The following is a 19,813-nucleotide window of genomic DNA, read 5'->3' as shown; positions in this document are numbered from 1 at the left end:
CCACCCGGAAATCACGTGGGCCCCACCCGGAAATCACGTGGGCCCCACCCGGAAATCACGTGGGCCCCACCCGGAAATCACGTGGGCCCCACCCGGAAATCACGTGGGCCCCACCCGGAAATCACGTGGGCCCCACCCGGAAATCACGTGGGGCCCACCCGGAAATCACGTGGGCCCCACCCGGAAATCACGTGGGCCCCACCCGGAAAACACGTGGGCCCCACCCGGAAATCACGTGGGCCCCAACCGGAAATCACGTGGGCCCAACCCGGAAATCACGTGGGCCCCACCCGGAAATCACGTGGGCCCCACCCGGAAATCACGTGGGCCCCACGGGGAAATCACGTGGGCCCCACCCGGAAATCACGTGGGGCCCACCCGGAAATCACGTGGGCCCCACGGGGAAATCACGTGGGCCCCACGGGGAAATCACGTGGGCACCACCCGGAAATCACGTGGGCCCCAGCCGGAAATCACGTGGGCCCCACCCGGAAATCACGTGGGCCCCACCCGGAAATCACGTGGGCCCCACCCGGAAATCACGTGGGCCCCACACGGAAATCACGTGGGCCCCACCCGGAAATCACGTGGGCCCCACCCGGAAATCCCGTGGGCCCCACCCTGAAATCACGTGGGCCCCACCCGGAAATCACGTGGGCCCCACCCGGAAATCACGTGGGCCCCACGGGGAAATCACGTGGCCCCCACGGGGAAATCACGTGGGCCCCACCCGGAAATCACGTGGGCCCCACCCGGAAATCACGTGGGCCCCACCCGGAAATCACGTGGGCCCCACCCGGAAATCACGTGGGCCCCACCCGGAAATCACGTGGGCCCCACCCGGAAATCACGTGGGCCCCACCCGGAAATCACGTGGGCCCCACCCGGAAATCACGTGGGCCCCACCCGGAAATCACGTGGGCCCCAGCCGGAAATCACGTGGGCCCCACCCGGAAATCACGTGGGCCCCACCCGGAAATCACGTGGGCCCCACCCGGAAATCACGTGGGCCCCACGGCGAAATCACGTGGGCCCCACGGGGAAATCACGTGGGCCCCACCCGGAAATCACGTGGGCCCCACCCGGAAATCACGTGGGCCCCACCCGGAAATCACGTGGGCCCCACCCGGAAATCACGTGGGCCCCACGGGGAAATCACGTGGGCCCCACGGGGAAATCACGTGGGCCCCACCCGGAAATCACGTGGGCCCCACCCGGAAATCACGTGGGCCCCACCCGGAAATCACGTGGGCCCCACCCGGAAATCACGTGGGCCCCACGGGGAAATCACGTGGGCCCCACGGGGAAATCACGTGGGCCCCACCCGGAAATCACGTGGGCCCCACCCGGAAATCACGTGGGCCCCACCCGGAAATCACGTGGGCCCCACGGGGAAATCACGTGGGCCCCACCCGGAAATCACGTGGGCCCCACCCGGAAATCACGTGGGCCCCACCCGGAAATCACGTGGGCCCCACCCGGAAATCACGTGGGCCCCACCCGGAAATCACGTGGGCCCCACCCGGAAATCACGTGGGGCCCACCCGGAAATCACGTGGGCCCCACGGGGAAATCACGTGGGCCCCACCCGGAAATCACGTGGGCCCCACCCGGAAATCACGTGGGCCCCACCCGGAAATCACGTGGGCCCCAGCCGGAAATCACGTGGGCCCCACGGGGAAATCACGTGGGCCCCACCCGGAAATCACGTGGGCCCCACCCGGAAATCACGTGGGCCCCACCCGGAAATCACGTGGGCCCCACCCGGAAATCACGTGGGCCCCACCCGGAAATCACGTGGGGCCCACCCGGAAATCACGTGGGCCCCACCCAGAAATCACGTGGGCCCCACCCGGAAATCACGTGGGCCCCCACCCGGAAATCACGTGGGCCCCACCCGGAAATCACGTGGGCCCCACCCGGAAATCCCGTGGGCCCCACCCTGAAATCACGTGGGCCCCACCCGGAAATCACGTGGGCCCCACCCGGAAATCACGTGGGCCCCACGGGGAAATCACGTGGCCCCCACGGGGAAATCACGTGGGCCCCACCCGGAAATCACGTGGGCCCCACCCGGAAATCACGTGGGCCCCACCCGGAAATCACGTGGGCCCCACCCGGAAATCACGTGGGCCCCACCCGGAAATCACGTGGGCCCCACCCGGAAATCACGTGGGCCCCAGCCGGAAATCACGTGGGCCCCACCCGGAAATCACGTGGGCCCCACCCGGAAATCACGTGGGCCCCACCCGGAAATCACGTGGGCCCCACGGGGAAATCACGTGGGCCCCACGGGGAAATCACGTGGGCCCCACCCGGAAATCACGTGGGCCCCACCCGGAAATCACGTGGGCCCCACCCGGAAATCACGTGGGCCCCACCCGGAAATCACGTGGGCCCCACGGGGAAATCACGTGGGCCCCACGGGGAAATCACGTGGGCCCCACCCGGAAATCACGTGGGCCCCACGGGGAAATCACGTGGGCCCCACCCGGAAATCACGTGGGCCCCACCCGGAAATCACGTGGGCCCCACCCGGAAATCACGTGGGGCCCACCCGGAAATCACGTGGGCCCCACGGGGAAATCACGTGGGCCCCACGGGGAAATCACGTGGGCACCACCCGGAAATCACGTGGGCCCCACACGGAAATCACGTGGGGCCCACCCGGAAATCACGTGGGCCCCACCCGGAAATCACGTGGGCCCCACCCGGAAATCACGTGGGCCCCACCCGGAAATCACGTGGGCCCCACCCGGAAATCACGTGAGCCCCACCCGGAAATCACGTGGGCCCCACGGGGAAATCACGTGGGCCCCACGGGGAAATCACGTGGGCCCCACGCGGAAATCACGTGGGGCCCACCCGGAAATCACGTGGGGCCCACTCGGAAATCACGTGGGCCCCACCCGGAAATCACGTGGGCCCCACCCGGAAATCACGTGGGGCCCACCCGGAAATCACGTGGGCCCCACACGGAAATCACGTGGGCCCCACCCGGAAATCACGTGGGCCCCCCCCGGAAATCACGTGGGCCCCACCCGGAAATCACGTGGGCCCCACCCGGAAATCACGTGGGCCCCACGGGGAAATCACGTGGGCCCCACCGGGAAATCACGTGGGCCCCACGGGGAAATCACGTGGGCCCCACCCGGAAATCACGTGGGCCCCACGGGGAAATCACATGGGCCCCACCCGGAAATCACGTGGGCCCCACGGGGAAATCACGTGGGCCCCACCGGGAAATCACGTGGGCCCCACGGGGAAATCACGTGGGCCCCACCCGGAAATCACGTGGGCCCCACCCGGAAATCACGTGGGCCCCACCCGGAAATCACGTGGGGCCCACCCGGAAATCACGTGGGCCCCACCCGGAAATCACGTGAGCCCCACCCGGAAATCACGTGGGCCCCACCCGGAAATCACGTGGGCCCCACCCGGAAATCACGTGGGCCCCACCCGGAAATCACGTGGGCCCCACCCGGAAATCACGTGGGGCCCACCCGGAAATCACGTGGGCCCCACCCGGAAATCACGTGGGCCCCACCCGGAAATCACGTGGGCCCCACCCGGAAATCACGTGGGCCCCACCCGGAAATCACGTGGGCCCCACCCGGAAATCACGTGGGGCCCACCCGGAAATCACGTGGGCCCCACCCGGAAATCACGTGGGCCCCACCCGGAAATCACGTGGGCCCCACCCGGAAATCACGTGGGCCCCACCCGGAAATCACGTGGGCCCCACCCGGAAATCACGTGGGCCCCACGGGGAAATCACGTGGGCCCCACCCGGAAATCACGTGGGCCCCACCCGGAAATCACGTGGGCCCCACCCGGAAATCACGTGGGCCCCACCCGGAAATCACGTGGGCCCCACGGGGAAATCACGTGGGCCCCACCCGGAAATCACGTGGGCCCCACCCGGAAATCACGTGGGCCCCACCCGGAAATCACGTGGGCCCCACCCGGAAATCACGTGGGCCCCACCCGGAAATCACGTGGGCCCCACCCGGAAATCACGTGGGCCCCACCCGGAAATCACGTGGGCCCCACCCGGAAATCACGTGGGCCCCACCCGGAAATCACGTGGGCCCCACCCGGAAATCACGTGGGCCCCACCCGGAAATCACGTGGGCCCCACCCGGAAATCACGTGGGCCCCACCCGGAAATCACGTGGGCCCCACCCGGAAATCACGTGGGCCCCACCCGGAAATCACGTGGGCCCCACCCGGAAATCACGTGGGCCCCACCCGGAAATCACGTGGGCCCCACCCGGAAATCACGTGGGCCCCACCCGGAAATCACGTGGGCCCCACCCGGAAATCACGTGGGCCCCACCCGGAAATCACGTGGGCCCCACCCGGAAATCACGTGGGCCCCACGGGGAAATCACGTGGGCCCCACCCGGAAATCACGTGGGCCCCACCCGGAAATCACGTGGGCCCCACCCGGAAATCACGTGGGCCCCACCCGGAAATCACGTGGGCCCCACCCGGAAATCACGTGGGCCCCACCCGGAAATCACGTGGGCCCCACCCGGAAATCACGTGGGCCCCACCCGGAAATCACGTGGGCCCCACCCGGAAATCACGTGGGCCCCACCCGGAAATCACGTGGGGCCCACCCGGAAATCACGTGGGCCCCACCCGGAAATCACGTGGGCCCCACCCGGAAAACACGTGGGTCCCACCCGGAAATCACGTGGGCCCCAACCGGAAATCACGTGGGCCCCACCCGGAAATCACGTGGGCCCCACCCGGAAATCACGTGGGCCCCACCCGGAAATCACGTGGGCCCCACGGGGAAATCACGTGGGCCCCACCCGGAAATCACGTGGGCCCCACCCGGAAATCACGTGGGGCCCACCCGGAAATCACGTGGGCCCCACGGGGAAATCACGTGGGCCCCACGGGGAAATCACGTGGGCACCACCCGGAAATCACGTGGGCCCCAGCCGGAAATCACGTGGGCCCCACACGGAAATCACGTGGGCCCCACCCGGAAATCACGTGGGCCCCACCCGGAAATCACGTGGGCCCCACACGGAAATCACGTGGGCCCCACCCGGAAATCACGTGGGCCCCACCCGGAAATCCCGTGGGCCCCACCCTGAAATCACGTGGGCCCCACCCGGAAATCACGTGGGCCCCACCCGGAAATCACGTGGGCCCCACGGGGAAATCACGTGGCCCCCACGGGGAAATCACGTGGGCCCCACCCGGAAATCACGTGGGCCCCACCCGGAAATCACGTGGGCCCCACCCGGAAATCACGTGGGCCCCACCCGGAAATCACGTGGGCCCCACCCGGAAATCACGTGGGCCCCACCCGGAAATCACGTGGGCCCCACCCGGAAATCACGTGGGCCCCACCCGGAAATCACGTGGGCCCCAGCCGGAAATCACGTGGGCCCCACCCGGAAATCACGTGGGCCCCACCCGGAAATCACGTGGGCCCCACGGGGAAATCACGTGGGCCCCACGGGGAAATCACGTGGGCCCCACCCGGAAATCACGTGGGCCCCACCCGGAAATCACGTGGGCCCCACCCGGAAATCACGTGGGCCCCACCCGGAAATCACGTGGGCCCCACGGGGAAATCACGTGGGCCCCACGGGGAAATCACGTGGGCCCCACCCGGAAATCACGTGGGCCCCACGGGGAAATCACGTGGGCCCCACCCGGAAATCACGTGGGCCCCACCCGGAAATCACGTGGGCCCCACCCGGAAATCACGTGGGGCCCACCCGGAAATCACGTGGGCCCCACGGGGAAATCACGTGGGCCCCACGGGGAAATCACGTGGGCACCACCCGGAAATCACGTGGGCCCCACACGGAAATCACGTGGGGCCCACCCGGAAATCACGTGGGCCCCACCCGGAAATCACGTGGGCCCCACCCGGAAATCACGTGGGCCCCACCCGGAAATCACGTGGGCCCCACCCGGAAATCACGTGAGCCCCACCCGGAAATCACGTGGGCCCCACGGGGAAATCACGTGGGCCCCACGGGGAAATCACGTGGGCCCCACGCGGAAATCACGTGGGGCCCACCCGGAAATCACGTGGGGCCCACTCGGAAATCACGTGGGCCCCACCCGGAAATCACGTGGGCCCCACCCGGAAATCACGTGGGGCCCACCCGGAAATCACGTGGGCCCCACACGGAAATCACGTGGGCCCCACCCGGAAATCACGTGGGCCCCACCCGGAAATCACGTGGGCCCCACCCGGAAATCACGTGGGCCCCACCCGGAAATCACGTGGGCCCCACGGGGAAATCACGTGGGCCCCACCGGGAAATCACGTGGGCCCCACGGGGAAATCACGTGGGCCCCACCCGGAAATCACGTGGGCCCCACGGGGAAATCACATGGGCCCCACCCGGAAATCACGTGGGCCCCACGGGGAAATCACGTGGGCCCCACGGGGAAATCACGTGGGCCCCACCGGGAAATCACGTGGGCCCCACCCGGAAATCACGTGGGCCCCACCCGGAAATCACGTGGGCCCCACGGGGAAATCACGTGGGCCCCACCCGGAAATCACGTGGGCCCCACCCGGAAATCACGTGGGCCCCACGGGGAAATCACGTGGGCCCCACGGGGAAATCACGTGGGCCCCACCGGGAAATCACGTGGGCCCCACCCGGAAATCACGTGGGCCCCACCCGGAAATCACGTGGGCCCCACCCGGAAATCACGTGGGCCCCACCCGGAAATCACGTGGGCCCCACCCGGAAATCACGTGGGCCCCACCCGGAAATCACGTGGGCCCCACCCGGAAATCACGTGGGCCCCACCCGGAAATCACGTGGGCCCCACCCGGAAATCACGTGGGCCCCACCCGGAAATCACGTGGGCCCCACCCGGAAATCACGTGGGCCCCACCCGGAAATCACGTGGGCCCCACCCGGAAATCACGTGGGCCCCACCCGGAAATCACGTGGGCCCCACCCGGAAATCACGTGGGCCCCACCCGGAAATCACGTGGGCCCCACCCGGAAATCCCGTGGGCCCCACCCGGAAATCACGTGGGCCCCGCCCGGAAATCACGTGGGCCCCACCCGGAAATCACGTGGGCCCCGCCCGGAAATCACGTGGGCCCCACGGGGAAATCACGTGGGCCCCACCCGGAAATCACGTGGGGCCCACCCGGAAATCACGTGGGCCCCACCCGGAAATCACGTGGGCCCCACCCGGAAATCACGTGGGCCCCACCCGGAAATCACGTGGGCCCCACCCGGAAATCACGTGGGCCCCACGGGGAAATCACGTGGGCCCCACGGGGAAATCACGTGGGCCCCACCCGGAAATCACGTGGGCCCCACCCGGAAATCACGTGGGCCCCACCCGGAAATCACGTGGGCCCCACCCGGAAATCACGTGGGCCCCACCCGGAAATCACGTGGGCCCCACCCGGAAATCACGTGGGCCCCACGGGGAAATCACGTGGGCCCCACCCGGAAATCACGTGGGCCCCACCCGGAAATCACGTGGGCCCCACCCGGAAATCACGTGGGCCCCACCCGGAAATCACGTGGGCCCCACCCGGAAATCACGTGGGCCCCACGGGGAAATCACGTGGGCCCCACCCGGAAATCACGTGGGCCCCACCCGGAAATCACGTGGGCCCCACCCGGAAATCACGTGGGCCCCACCCGGAAATCACGTGGGCCCCACCCGGAAATCACGTGGGCCCCACCCGGAAATCACGTGGGCCCCACCCGGAAATCACGTGGGCCCCACGGGGAAATCACGTGGGCCCCACCCGGAAATCACGTGGGCCCCACCCGGAAATCACGTGGGCCCCACCCGGAAATCACGTGGGCCCCACCCGGAAATCACGTGGGCCCCACCCGGAAATCACGTGGGCCCCACCCGGAAATCACGTGGGCCCCACCCGGAAATCACGTGGGCCCCACCCGGAAATCACGTGGGCCCCACCCGGAAATCACGTGGGCCCCACCCGGAAATCACGTGGGGCCCACCCGGAAATCACGTGGGCCCCACCCGGAAATCACGTGGGCCCCACCCGGAAAACACGTGGGCCCCACCCGGAAATCACGTGGGCCCCACCCGGAAATCACGTGGGCCCCACCCGGATATCACGTGGGCCCCACCCGGAAATCACGTGGGCCCCACCCGGAAATCACGTGGGCCCCACGGGGAAATCACGTGGGCCCCACCCGGAAATCACGTGGGGCCCACCCGGAAATCACGTGGGCCCCACGGGGAAATCACGTGGGCCCCACCCGGAAATCACGTGGGCCCCACCCGGAAATCACGTGGGCCCCACCCGGAAATCACGTGGGCCCCACCCGGAAATCACGTGGGCCCCACCCGGAAATCACGTGGGCCCCACCCGGAAATCACGTGGGCCCCACCCGGAAATCACGTGGGCCCCACCCGGAAATCACGTGGGCCCCACCCGGAAATCCCGTGGGCCCCACCCGGAAATCACGTGGGCCCCACGGGGAAATCACGTGGGCCCCACCCGGAAATCCCGTGGGCCCCACCCTGAAATCACGTGGGCCCCACGGGGAAATCACGTGGGCCCCACCCGGAAATCACGTGGGCCCCACCCGGAAATCACGTGGGCCCCACCCGGAAATCACGTGGGCCCCACGGGGAAATCACGTGGGCCCCACCCGGAAATCACGTGGGCCCCACCCGGAAATCCCGTGGGCCCCACCCGGAAATCACGTGGGCCCCACCCGGAAATCACGTGGGCCCCACCCGGAAATCACGTGGGCCCCACCCGGAAATCACGTGGCCCCCACGGGGAAATCACGTGGGCCCCACCCGGAAATCACGTGGGCCCCACCCGGAAATCACGTGGGCCCCACCCGGAAATCACGTGGGCCCCACCGGGAAATCACGTGGGCCCCACGGGGAAATCACGTGGGCCCCACCCGGAAATCACGTGGGCCCCACCCGGAAATCACGTGGGCCCCACCCGGAAATCACGTGGGCCCCAGCCGGAAATCACGTGGGCCCCACCCGGAAATCACGTGGGCCCCACCCGGAAATCACGTGGGCCCCACGGGGAAATCACGTGGGCCCCACCCGGAAATCACGTGGGCCCCACGGGGAAATCACGTGGGCCCCACCCGGAAATCACGTGGGCCCCACCCGGAAATCACGTGGGCCCCACGGGGAAATCACGTGGGCCCCACCCGGAAATCACGTGGGCCCCACCCGGAAATCACGTGGGCCCCACGGGGAAATCACGTGGGCCCCACCCGGAAATCACGTGGGCCCCACCCGGAAATCACGTGGGCCCCACCCGGAAATCACGTGGGCCCCACGGGGAAATCACGTGGGCCCCACGGGGAAATCACGTGGGCCCCACGGGGAAATCACGTGGGCCCCACCCGGAAATCACGTGGGCCCCACCCGGAAATCACGTGGGCCCCACCCGGAAATCACGTGGGGCCCACCCGGAAATCACGTGGGCCCCACCCGGAAATCACGTGGGCCCCACCCGGAAATCACGTGGGCCCCACCCGGAAATCACGTGGGCCCCACCCGGAAATCACGTGGGCCCCACCCGGAAATCACGTGGGCCCCACCCGGAAATCACGTGGGCCCCACCCGGAAATCACGTGGGGCCCACCCGGAAATCACGTGGGGCCCACCCGGAAATCACGTGGGCCCCACCCGGAAATCACGTGGGCCCCACCCGGAAATCACGTGGGCCCCACGGGGAAATCACGTGGGCCCCACCCGGAAATCACGTGGGCCCCACGGGGAAATCACGTGGGCCCCACCCGGAAATCACGTGGGCCCCACCCGGAAATCACGTGGGCCCCACGGGGAAATCACGTGGGCCCCACCCGGAAATCACGTGGGCCCCACCCGGAAATCACGTGGGCCCCACCCGGAAATCACGTGGGCCCCACCCGGAAATCACGTGGGCCCCACCCGGAAATCACGTGGGCCCCACCCGGAAATCACGTGGGCCCCACCCGGAAATCACGTGGGCCCCACCCGGAAATCACGTGGGCCCCACCCGGAAATCACGTGGGCCCCACCCGGAAATCACGTGGGCCCCACCCGGAAATCACGTGGGCCCCACCCGGAAATCACGTGGGCCCCACCCGGAAATCACGTGGGCCCCACCCGGAAATCACGTGGGCCCCACCCGGAAATCACGTGGGCCCCACCCGGAAATCACGTGGGCCCCACCCGGAAATCACGTGGGCCCCACCCGGAAATCACGTGGGCCCCACCCGGAAATCACGTGGGCCCCACCCGGAAATCACGTGGGCCCCACCCGGAAATCACGTGGGCCCCACCCGGAAATCACGTGGGCCCCACGGGGAAATCACGTGGGCCCCACCCGGAAATCACGTGGGCCCCACCCGGAAATCACGTGGGCCCCACCCGGAAATCACGTGGGCCCCACCCGGAAATCACGTGGGCCCCACCCGGAAATCACGTGGGCCCCACCCGGAAATCACGTGGGCCCCACCCGGAAATCACGTGGGCCCCACCCGGAAATCACGTGGGCCCCACCCGGAAATCACGTGGGCCCCACCCGGAAATCACGTGGGGCCCACCCGGAAATCACGTGGGCCCCACCCGGAAATCACGTGGGCCCCACCCGGAAAACACGTGGGTCCCACCCGGAAATCACGTGGGCCCCAACCGGAAATCACGTGGGCCCCACCCGGAAATCACGTGGGCCCCACCCGGAAATCACGTGGGCCCCACCCGGAAATCACGTGGGCCCCACGGGGAAATCACGTGGGCCCCACCCGGAAATCACGTGGGCCCCACCCGGAAATCACGTGGGGCCCACCCGGAAATCACGTGGGCCCCACGGGGAAATCACGTGGGCCCCACGGGGAAATCACGTGGGCACCACCCGGAAATCACGTGGGCCCCAGCCGGAAATCACGTGGGCCCCACACGGAAATCACGTGGGCCCCACCCGGAAATCACGTGGGCCCCACCCGGAAATCACGTGGGCCCCACACGGAAATCACGTGGGCCCCACCCGGAAATCACGTGGGCCCCACCCGGAAATCCCGTGGGCCCCACCCTGAAATCACGTGGGCCCCACCCGGAAATCACGTGGGCCCCACCCGGAAATCACGTGGGCCCCACGGGGAAATCACGTGGCCCCCACGGGGAAATCACGTGGGCCCCACCCGGAAATCACGTGGGCCCCACCCGGAAATCACGTGGGCCCCACCCGGAAATCACGTGGGCCCCACCCGGAAATCACGTGGGCCCCACCCGGAAATCACGTGGGCCCCACCCGGAAATCACGTGGGCCCCACCCGGAAATCACGTGGGCCCCACCCGGAAATCACGTGGGCCCCAGCCGGAAATCACGTGGGCCCCACCCGGAAATCACGTGGGCCCCACCCGGAAATCACGTGGGCCCCACGGGGAAATCACGTGGGCCCCACGGGGAAATCACGTGGGCCCCACCCGGAAATCACGTGGGCCCCACCCGGAAATCACGTGGGCCCCACCCGGAAATCACGTGGGCCCCACCCGGAAATCACGTGGGCCCCACGGGGAAATCACGTGGGCCCCACGGGGAAATCACGTGGGCCCCACCCGGAAATCACGTGGGCCCCACGGGGAAATCACGTGGGCCCCACCCGGAAATCACGTGGGCCCCACCCGGAAATCACGTGGGCCCCACCCGGAAATCACGTGGGGCCCACCCGGAAATCACGTGGGCCCCACGGGGAAATCACGTGGGCCCCACGGGGAAATCACGTGGGCACCACCCGGAAATCACGTGGGCCCCACACGGAAATCACGTGGGGCCCACCCGGAAATCACGTGGGCCCCACCCGGAAATCACGTGGGCCCCACCCGGAAATCACGTGGGCCCCACCCGGAAATCACGTGGGCCCCACCCGGAAATCACGTGAGCCCCACCCGGAAATCACGTGGGCCCCACGGGGAAATCACGTGGGCCCCACGGGGAAATCACGTGGGCCCCACGCGGAAATCACGTGGGGCCCACCCGGAAATCACGTGGGGCCCACTCGGAAATCACGTGGGCCCCACCCGGAAATCACGTGGGCCCCACCCGGAAATCACGTGGGGCCCACCCGGAAATCACGTGGGCCCCACACGGAAATCACGTGGGCCCCACCCGGAAATCACGTGGGCCCCACCCGGAAATCACGTGGGCCCCACCCGGAAATCACGTGGGCCCCACCCGGAAATCACGTGGGCCCCACGGGGAAATCACGTGGGCCCCACCGGGAAATCACGTGGGCCCCACGGGGAAATCACGTGGGCCCCACCCGGAAATCACGTGGGCCCCACGGGGAAATCACATGGGCCCCACCCGGAAATCACGTGGGCCCCACGGGGAAATCACGTGGGCCCCACGGGGAAATCACGTGGGCCCCACCGGGAAATCACGTGGGCCCCACCCGGAAATCACGTGGGCCCCACCCGGAAATCACGTGGGCCCCACGGGGAAATCACGTGGGCCCCACCCGGAAATCACGTGGGCCCCACCCGGAAATCACGTGGGCCCCACCCGGAAATCACGTGGGGCCCACCCGGAAATCACGTGGGCCCCACCCGGAAATCACGTGGGCCCCACCCGGAAATCACGTGGGCCCCACCCGGAAATCACGTGGGCCCCACCCGGAAATCACGTGGGCCCCACCCGGAAATCACGTGGGGCCCACCCGGAAATCACGTGGGCCCCACCCGGAAATCACGTGGGCCCCACCCGGAAATCACGTGGGCCCCACCCGGAAATCACGTGGGGCCCACCCGGAAATCACGTGGGCCCCACCCGGAAATCACGTGGGCCCCACCCGGAAATCACGTGGGCCCCACCCGGAAATCACGTGGGCCCCACCCGGAAATCACGTGGGCCCCACCCGGAAATCACGTGGGCCCCACCCGGAAATCACGTGGGGCCCACCCGGAAATCACGTGGGCCCCACCCGGAAATCACGTGGGCCCCACGGGGAAATCACGTGGGCCCCGCCCGGAAATCACGTGGGCCCCACGGGGAAATCACGTGGGCCCCGCCCGGAAATCACGTGGGCCCCACGGGGAAATCACGTGGGCCCCACCCGGAAATCACGTGGGCCCCACCCGGAAATCACGTGGGCCCCACCCGGAAATCACGTGGGCCCCACCCGGAAATCACGTGGGCCCCACCCGGAAATCACGTGGGCCCCACCCGGAAATCACGTGGGCCCCACGGGGAAATCACGTGGGCCCCACCCGGAAATCACGTGGGCCCCACCCGGAAATCACGTGGGCCCCACCCGGAAATCACGTGGGCCCCACCCGGAAATCACGTGGGGCCCACCCGGAAATCACGTGGGCCCCACCCGGAAATCACGTGGGCCCCACCCGGAAATCACGTGGGCCCCACCCGGAAATCACGTGGGCCCCACCCGGAAATCACGTGGGCCCCACCCGGAAATCACGTGGGCCCCACCCGGAAATCACGTGGGCCCCACCCGGAAATCACGTGGGCCCCACCCGGAAATCACGTGGGCCCCACGGGGAAATCACGTGGGCCCCACCCGGAAATCACGTGGGCCCCACCCGGAAATAACGTGGGCCACAGCCGGAAATCACGTGGGCCCCACCCGGAAATCACGTGGGCCCCACCCGGAAATCACGTGGGCCCCACCCGGAAATCACGTGGGCCCCACCCGGAAATCACGTGGGCCCCACCCGGAAATCACGTGGGCCCCACCCGGAAATCACGTGGGCCCCACCCGGAAATCACGTGGGCCCCACCCGGAAATCACGTGGGCCCCACGGGGAAATCACGTGGGCCCCACCCGGAAATCACGTGGGCCCCACCCGGAAATCACGTGGGCCCCACCCGGAAATCACGTGGGCCCCACCCGGAAATCACGTGGGCCCCACCCGGAAATCACGTGGGCCCCACCCGGAAATCACGTGGGCCCCACCCGGAAATCACGTGGGCCCCACCCGGAAATCACGTGGGCCCCACCCGGAAATCACGTGGGGCCCACCCGGAAATCACGTGGGCCCCACCCGGAAATCACGTGGGCCCCACCCGGAAAACACGTGGGCCCCACCCGGAAATCACGTGGGCCCCAACCGGAAATCACGTGGGCCCCACCCGGATATCACGTGGGCCCCACCCGGAAATCACGTGGGCCCCACCCGGAAATCACGTGGGCCCCACGGGGAAATCACGTGGGCCCCACCCGGAAATCACGTGGGGCCCACCCGGAAATCACGTGGGCCCCACGGGGAAATCACGTGGGCCCCACGGGGAAATCACGTGGGCACCACCCGGAAATCACGTGGGCCCCAGCCGGAAATCACGTGGGCCCCACCCGGAAATCACGTGGGCCCCACCCGGAAATCACGTGGGCCCCACCCGGAAATCACGTGGGCCCCACACGGAAATCACGTGGGCCCCACCCGGAAATCACGTGGGCCCCACCCGGAAATCCCGTGGGCCCCACCCTGAAATCACGTGGGCCCCACCCGGAAATCACGTGGGCCCCACCCGGAAATCACGTGGGCCCCACGGGGAAATCACGTGGCCCCCACGGGGAAATCACGTGGGCCCCACCCGGAAATCACGTGGGCCCCACCCGGAAATCACGTGGGCCCCACCCGGAAATCACGTGGGCCCCACCCGGAAATCACGTGGGCCCCACCCGGAAATCACGTGGGCCCCACCCGGAAATCACGTGGGCCCCACCCGGAAATCACGTGGGCCCCACCCGGAAATCACGTGGGCCCCAGCCGGAAATCACGTGGGCCCCACCCGGAAATCACGTGGGCCCCACCCGGAAATCACGTGGGCCCCACCCGGAAATCACGTGGGCCCCACGGGGAAATCACGTGGGCCCCACGGGGAAATCACGTGGGCCCCACCCGGAAATCACGTGGGCCCCACCCGGAAATCACGTGGGCCCCACCCGGAAATCACGTGGGCCCCACCCGGAAATCACGTGGGCCCCACGGGGAAATCACGTGGGCCCCACGGGGAAATCACGTGGGCCCCACCCGGAAATCACGTGGGCCCCACCCGGAAATCACGTGGGCCCCACCCGGAAATCACGTGGGCCCCACCCGGAAATCACGTGGGCCCCACGGGGAAATCACGTGGGCCCCACGGGGAAATCACGTGGGCCCCACCCGGAAATCACGTGGGCCCCACCCGGAAATCACGTGGGCCCCACCCGGAAATCACGTGGGCCCCACGGGGAAATCACGTGGGCCCCACCCGGAAATCACGTGGGCCCCACCCGGAAATCACGTGGGCCCCACCCGGAAATCACGTGGGCCCCACCCGGAAATCACGTGGGCCCCACCCGGAAATCACGTGGGCCCCACCCGGAAATCACGTGGGGCCCACACGGAAATCACGTGGGCCCCACGGGGAAATCACGTGGGCCCCACCCGGAAATCACGTGGGCCCCACCCGGAAATCACGTGGGCCCCACCCGGAAATCACGTGGGCCCCAGCCGGAAATCACGTGGGCCCCACGGGGAAATCACGTGGGCCCCACCCGGAAATCACGTGGGCCCCACCCGGAAATCACGTGGGCCCCACCCGGAAATCACGTGGGCCCCACCCGGAAATCACGTGGGCCCCACCCGGAAATCACGTGGGGCCCACCCGGAAATCACGTGGGCCCCACCCAGAAATCACGTGGGCCCCACCCGGAAATCACGTGGGCCCCCACCCGGAAATCACGTGGGCCCCACCCGGAAATCACGTGGGCCCCACCCGGAAATCACGTGGGCCCAGCGGGGAAATCACGTGGGCCCCACCCGGAAATCACGTGGGCCCCACGGGGAAATCACGTGGAACCCACCCGGAAATCACGTGGGCCCCACCCGGAAATCACGTGGGCCCCACCCGGAAATCACGTGGGCCCCACCCGGAAAACACGTGGGCCCCCAGGGGAAATCACGTGGGCCCCACGTTGAAATCACGTGGGCCCCACCCGGAAATCACGTGGTCCCCACCCGGAAATCACGTGGGCCCCACCCGGAAATCACGTGGGCCCCACGGGGAAATCACGTGGGCCCCACCCGGAAATCACGGGGGCCCCACCCGGAAATCACGTGGGCCCCACCCGGAAATCACGTGGGCCCCACCCGGAAATCACGTGGGCCCCACCTCGAAATCACGTGGGCCCCACCCGGAAATCACGTGGGGCCCACCCGGAAATCACGTGGGCCCCACGGGGAAATCACGTGGGCCCCACCCGGAAATCACGTGGGCCCCACCCGGAAATCACGTGGGCCCCACCCGGAAATCACGTGGGCCCCACCCGGAAATCACGTGGGCCCCACCCGGAAATCACGTGGGCCCCCAAGGGAAATCACGTGGGCCCCCAAGGGAAATCACGTGGGCCCCACCCGGAAATCACGTGGGCCCCACCCGGAAATCACGTGGGCCCCACGGGGAAATCACGTGGGACCCACCCGGAAATCACGTGGGCCCCACCCGGAAATCACGTGGGCCCCACCCAGAAATCACGTGGGCGCAACCCGGAAATCACGTGGGCCCCACCCGGAAAACACGTGGGCCCCACCCGGAAATCACGTGGGCCCCACGTTGAAATCACGTGGACCCCACCCGGAAATCACGTGGTCCCCACCCGGAAATCACGTGGGCCCCACGGGGAAATCACGTGGGCCCCACCCGGAAATCACGTGGGCCCCACCCGGAAATCACGTGGGCCCCACCCGGAAATCACGTGGGCCCCACCCGGAAATCACGTGGGGCCCACCCGGAAATCACGTGGGCCCCACGGGGAAATCACGTGGGCCCCACCCGGAAATCACGTGGGCCCCACCCGGAAATCACGTGGGCCCCACCCGGAAATCACGTGGGCCCCACCCGGAAATCACGTGGGCCCCACCCGGAAATCACGTGGGCCCCCAAGGGAAATCACGTGGGCCCCCAAGGGAAATCACGTGGGCCCCACCCGGAAATCACGTGGGCCCCACCCGGAAATCACGTGGGCCCCACGGGGAAATCACGTGGGACCCACCCGGAAATCACGTGGGCCCCACCCGGAAATCACGTGGGCCCCACCCAGAAATCACGTGGGCGCAACCCGGAAATCACGTGGGCCCCACCCGGAAAACACGTGGGCCCCCAGGGGAAATCACGTGGGCCCCACGTTGAAATCACGTGGGCCCCACCCGGAAATCACGTGGTCCCCACCCGGAAATCACGTGGGCCCCACCCGGAAATCACGTGGGCCCCACCCGGAAATCACGTGGGCCCCACCCGGAAATCACGTGGGCCCCACCCGGAAATCACGTGGGCCCCACCCGGAAATCACGTGGGCCCCACCCGGAAATCACGAAACCACCTGCCTCAACTCGAGAAAATCCAGGAGGTTCTGCCTCCAGGCGAGATGAGGCCCATTTCCGCTGAGGCTTCTCGAGGCTAATCACACCTAACCTCTGGAACTTCCAAAAGGTCCTTCACACCCCTGCTGCAACTCAAGAAGTTCCCTGACATCCCCGTCTCCACTCTAGAGGAAGCAAGCGGTTCCCGCCCACATCCAGAAGAGCCCCGTTTCCGCCTCGAAGCTTGAGATGAGGGATCCTTTCCCTGCTTGGTCTGGAAAGAATTGCCGGTGTTCCCGTCGCATCTCAAGAGGAGGCGCTCTCCACAGGAAAGGCGAGAGGAACTCCAGGGTCGTGTCACCATTCCCAGAGTTCCCCTGATGTCTCAGTCCATTCCAGAGGAACCTGTTTTCCCTGCACTGCCTCGACTTTCAGGATGAGGATCGACTACCACCACGGTCGCACGTGGGACAGCCCTGTGGGAAAGCCTTGTGGGAAAGCCTCCTGGAAAAGCCTCGAGGGAAAGCCACAGATCCCTTGATCCAGGCGATGGGAAGCGTCACACTGCTGCTACCGCTCTGGAGTAAAGCGCACGTGCATGCCCCCATTGGAGACGAGTACTTACTCCTCTGGGGAGACTCCAGAAGTACCCCAAGATCCATGTCAGCACTGGAGAGGAATTCTCAAGTTTCCGGCCCCGACTCCACACAATTCTTAGGCCTCGACATCGACGGGAGAGGAATCCCGAGAGGCCCCCGATCAACTGGCATGGGGACTGGCCTTTCGTGAGGCCACCAGAGTGGGTCCCTGAAGTACCCGTCGTAAGTCCAGAGCACCTGCCACAATTCGAGACAATCCAGGATGTTTTGCCCTCCAGGCGAGATGATGCCCATTTCCGCTGAGGCTTCTCGAGGTTAATCACACCTACTCTCTGGAACTTCCAAAAGGTCCTTCAACCATTGCTGCGACTCAGGAAGTTCCCTGACATACCCGTCTCCACTACAGAGGAAGCACGAGGGTCCCGCCCACATCCAGAGGAGCCCCGTTTCCGCCTCGTACCTCGAGATGAGAGATCCTTTCCCTGCTTGGTCGGGAAAGAATTCCTGGCATTCCCGTCGCATCTCAAGAGGAGGTCCTCTCCACAGGAAAGGCGAGAGGAACTCCAGGGTCGTGCCACCATTCGGAGAGTCCCCCAGATGTCTCAATCCATTCCAGAGGAACCTGTTTTCCCTGCACTGCCTCGACTTTCACGCTGAGGATCGACTCCCACCACGGTGGCACGTGGGACAGCCCTGTGGGAAAGCCTCGTGGGAAAGCCTTATGGGAAATCCTCGAGGGAAAGCCACAGATCCCATGATCGACGAGAAGGGAAGTGTGACACTGCTGCTACAGCTCGGGAGGAAAGCCCACGTGAATGCTCCCTCTCGAGACGAGGACTCACTACCCTGAGGAGACTCCAGAAGTACCCCAAGATCCATGTCAGCACTGGAGAGGAATCCTCAGGTTCCGGCCCCGACTCCACACAAGGTCTTGGGCCCCGGCATCGACGAGAGAGGAATACCGAGAGGCCCGCGAGCAACTCGCATGGAGACTGGCCTTTCCTGAGGCCACCAGAGCGAGTCCCTGAGGTCCCCGTCGTAAGTCGAGAGCACCTGCCGCAACTCGAGAAAATCCAGGAGGTTTTGCCCTCCAGGCGAGATGAGGCCCATTTCCGCTGAGGCTTCTCAAGGCTAATCACATCTAAACTCTGGAACTTCCAAAAGGTCCTTCACACCTTTGCTGCAACTCAAGAAGTTCCCGGACATCCCCGTCTCCACTCTAGAGGAAGCACGAGGGTCCCGCCCACATCCAGAGGAGCCCCGTTTCGCCTCATAGCTGGAGATGAGGGATCCTTTTGCTACTTGGTCCGGAAAGAATTCTGTGAGTCCCCGTCGCATCTCAAGGGGAGGCGCTCTCCACAGGAAAGGCGAGAGGAACTCCAGGGTCGTGCCACCATTCCCAGAGTACCCCAGATGTCTCAGTCCATTACAGAGGAACCTGTTTTCCCTGCACTGCCTCGACTTTCACGCCGAGGATCGTCTCCCACCACGGTGGCACGTGGGACAGCCCTGTGGAAAGCCTCGAGGGAAAGCCACAGTTCCCTTGATGCACGTGACGGGAATCGTGACACTGCTGCTACCGCTCTGCAGGGAAGCGCACGTGCATGCCTCCTTTCGAGATGAGGACTTACTCCCCTGGGGAGACTCCAGAAGCACCCCATGATCCATGTCAGCACTTTAGAGGAATCCTCAGGTTCCGGCCACTACTCCACACAAGGTCTTAGGCCCGGCATCGACGGGAAAGGAATCCCGAGAGGCTCCCGAGTAACTCGCATGGGGACTGGCCAGTCCTAAGGCGATAAGAGCAGGTCCCTTTCGTCACCGTGGTAAGACGAGAGCACCTGCTGCATCTCGAGAAAATCCAGGAGGTTCTGCCCTCCAGGCTAGATGAGGCC

This window comes from Ovis canadensis, chromosome 6 (genome assembly GCF_042477335.2).
Source record: "Ovis canadensis isolate MfBH-ARS-UI-01 breed Bighorn chromosome 6, ARS-UI_OviCan_v2, whole genome shotgun sequence".
Lineage (NCBI taxonomy): Eukaryota > Metazoa > Chordata > Mammalia > Artiodactyla > Bovidae > Ovis > Ovis canadensis.
This window is presented reverse-complemented; position numbering follows the sequence as displayed.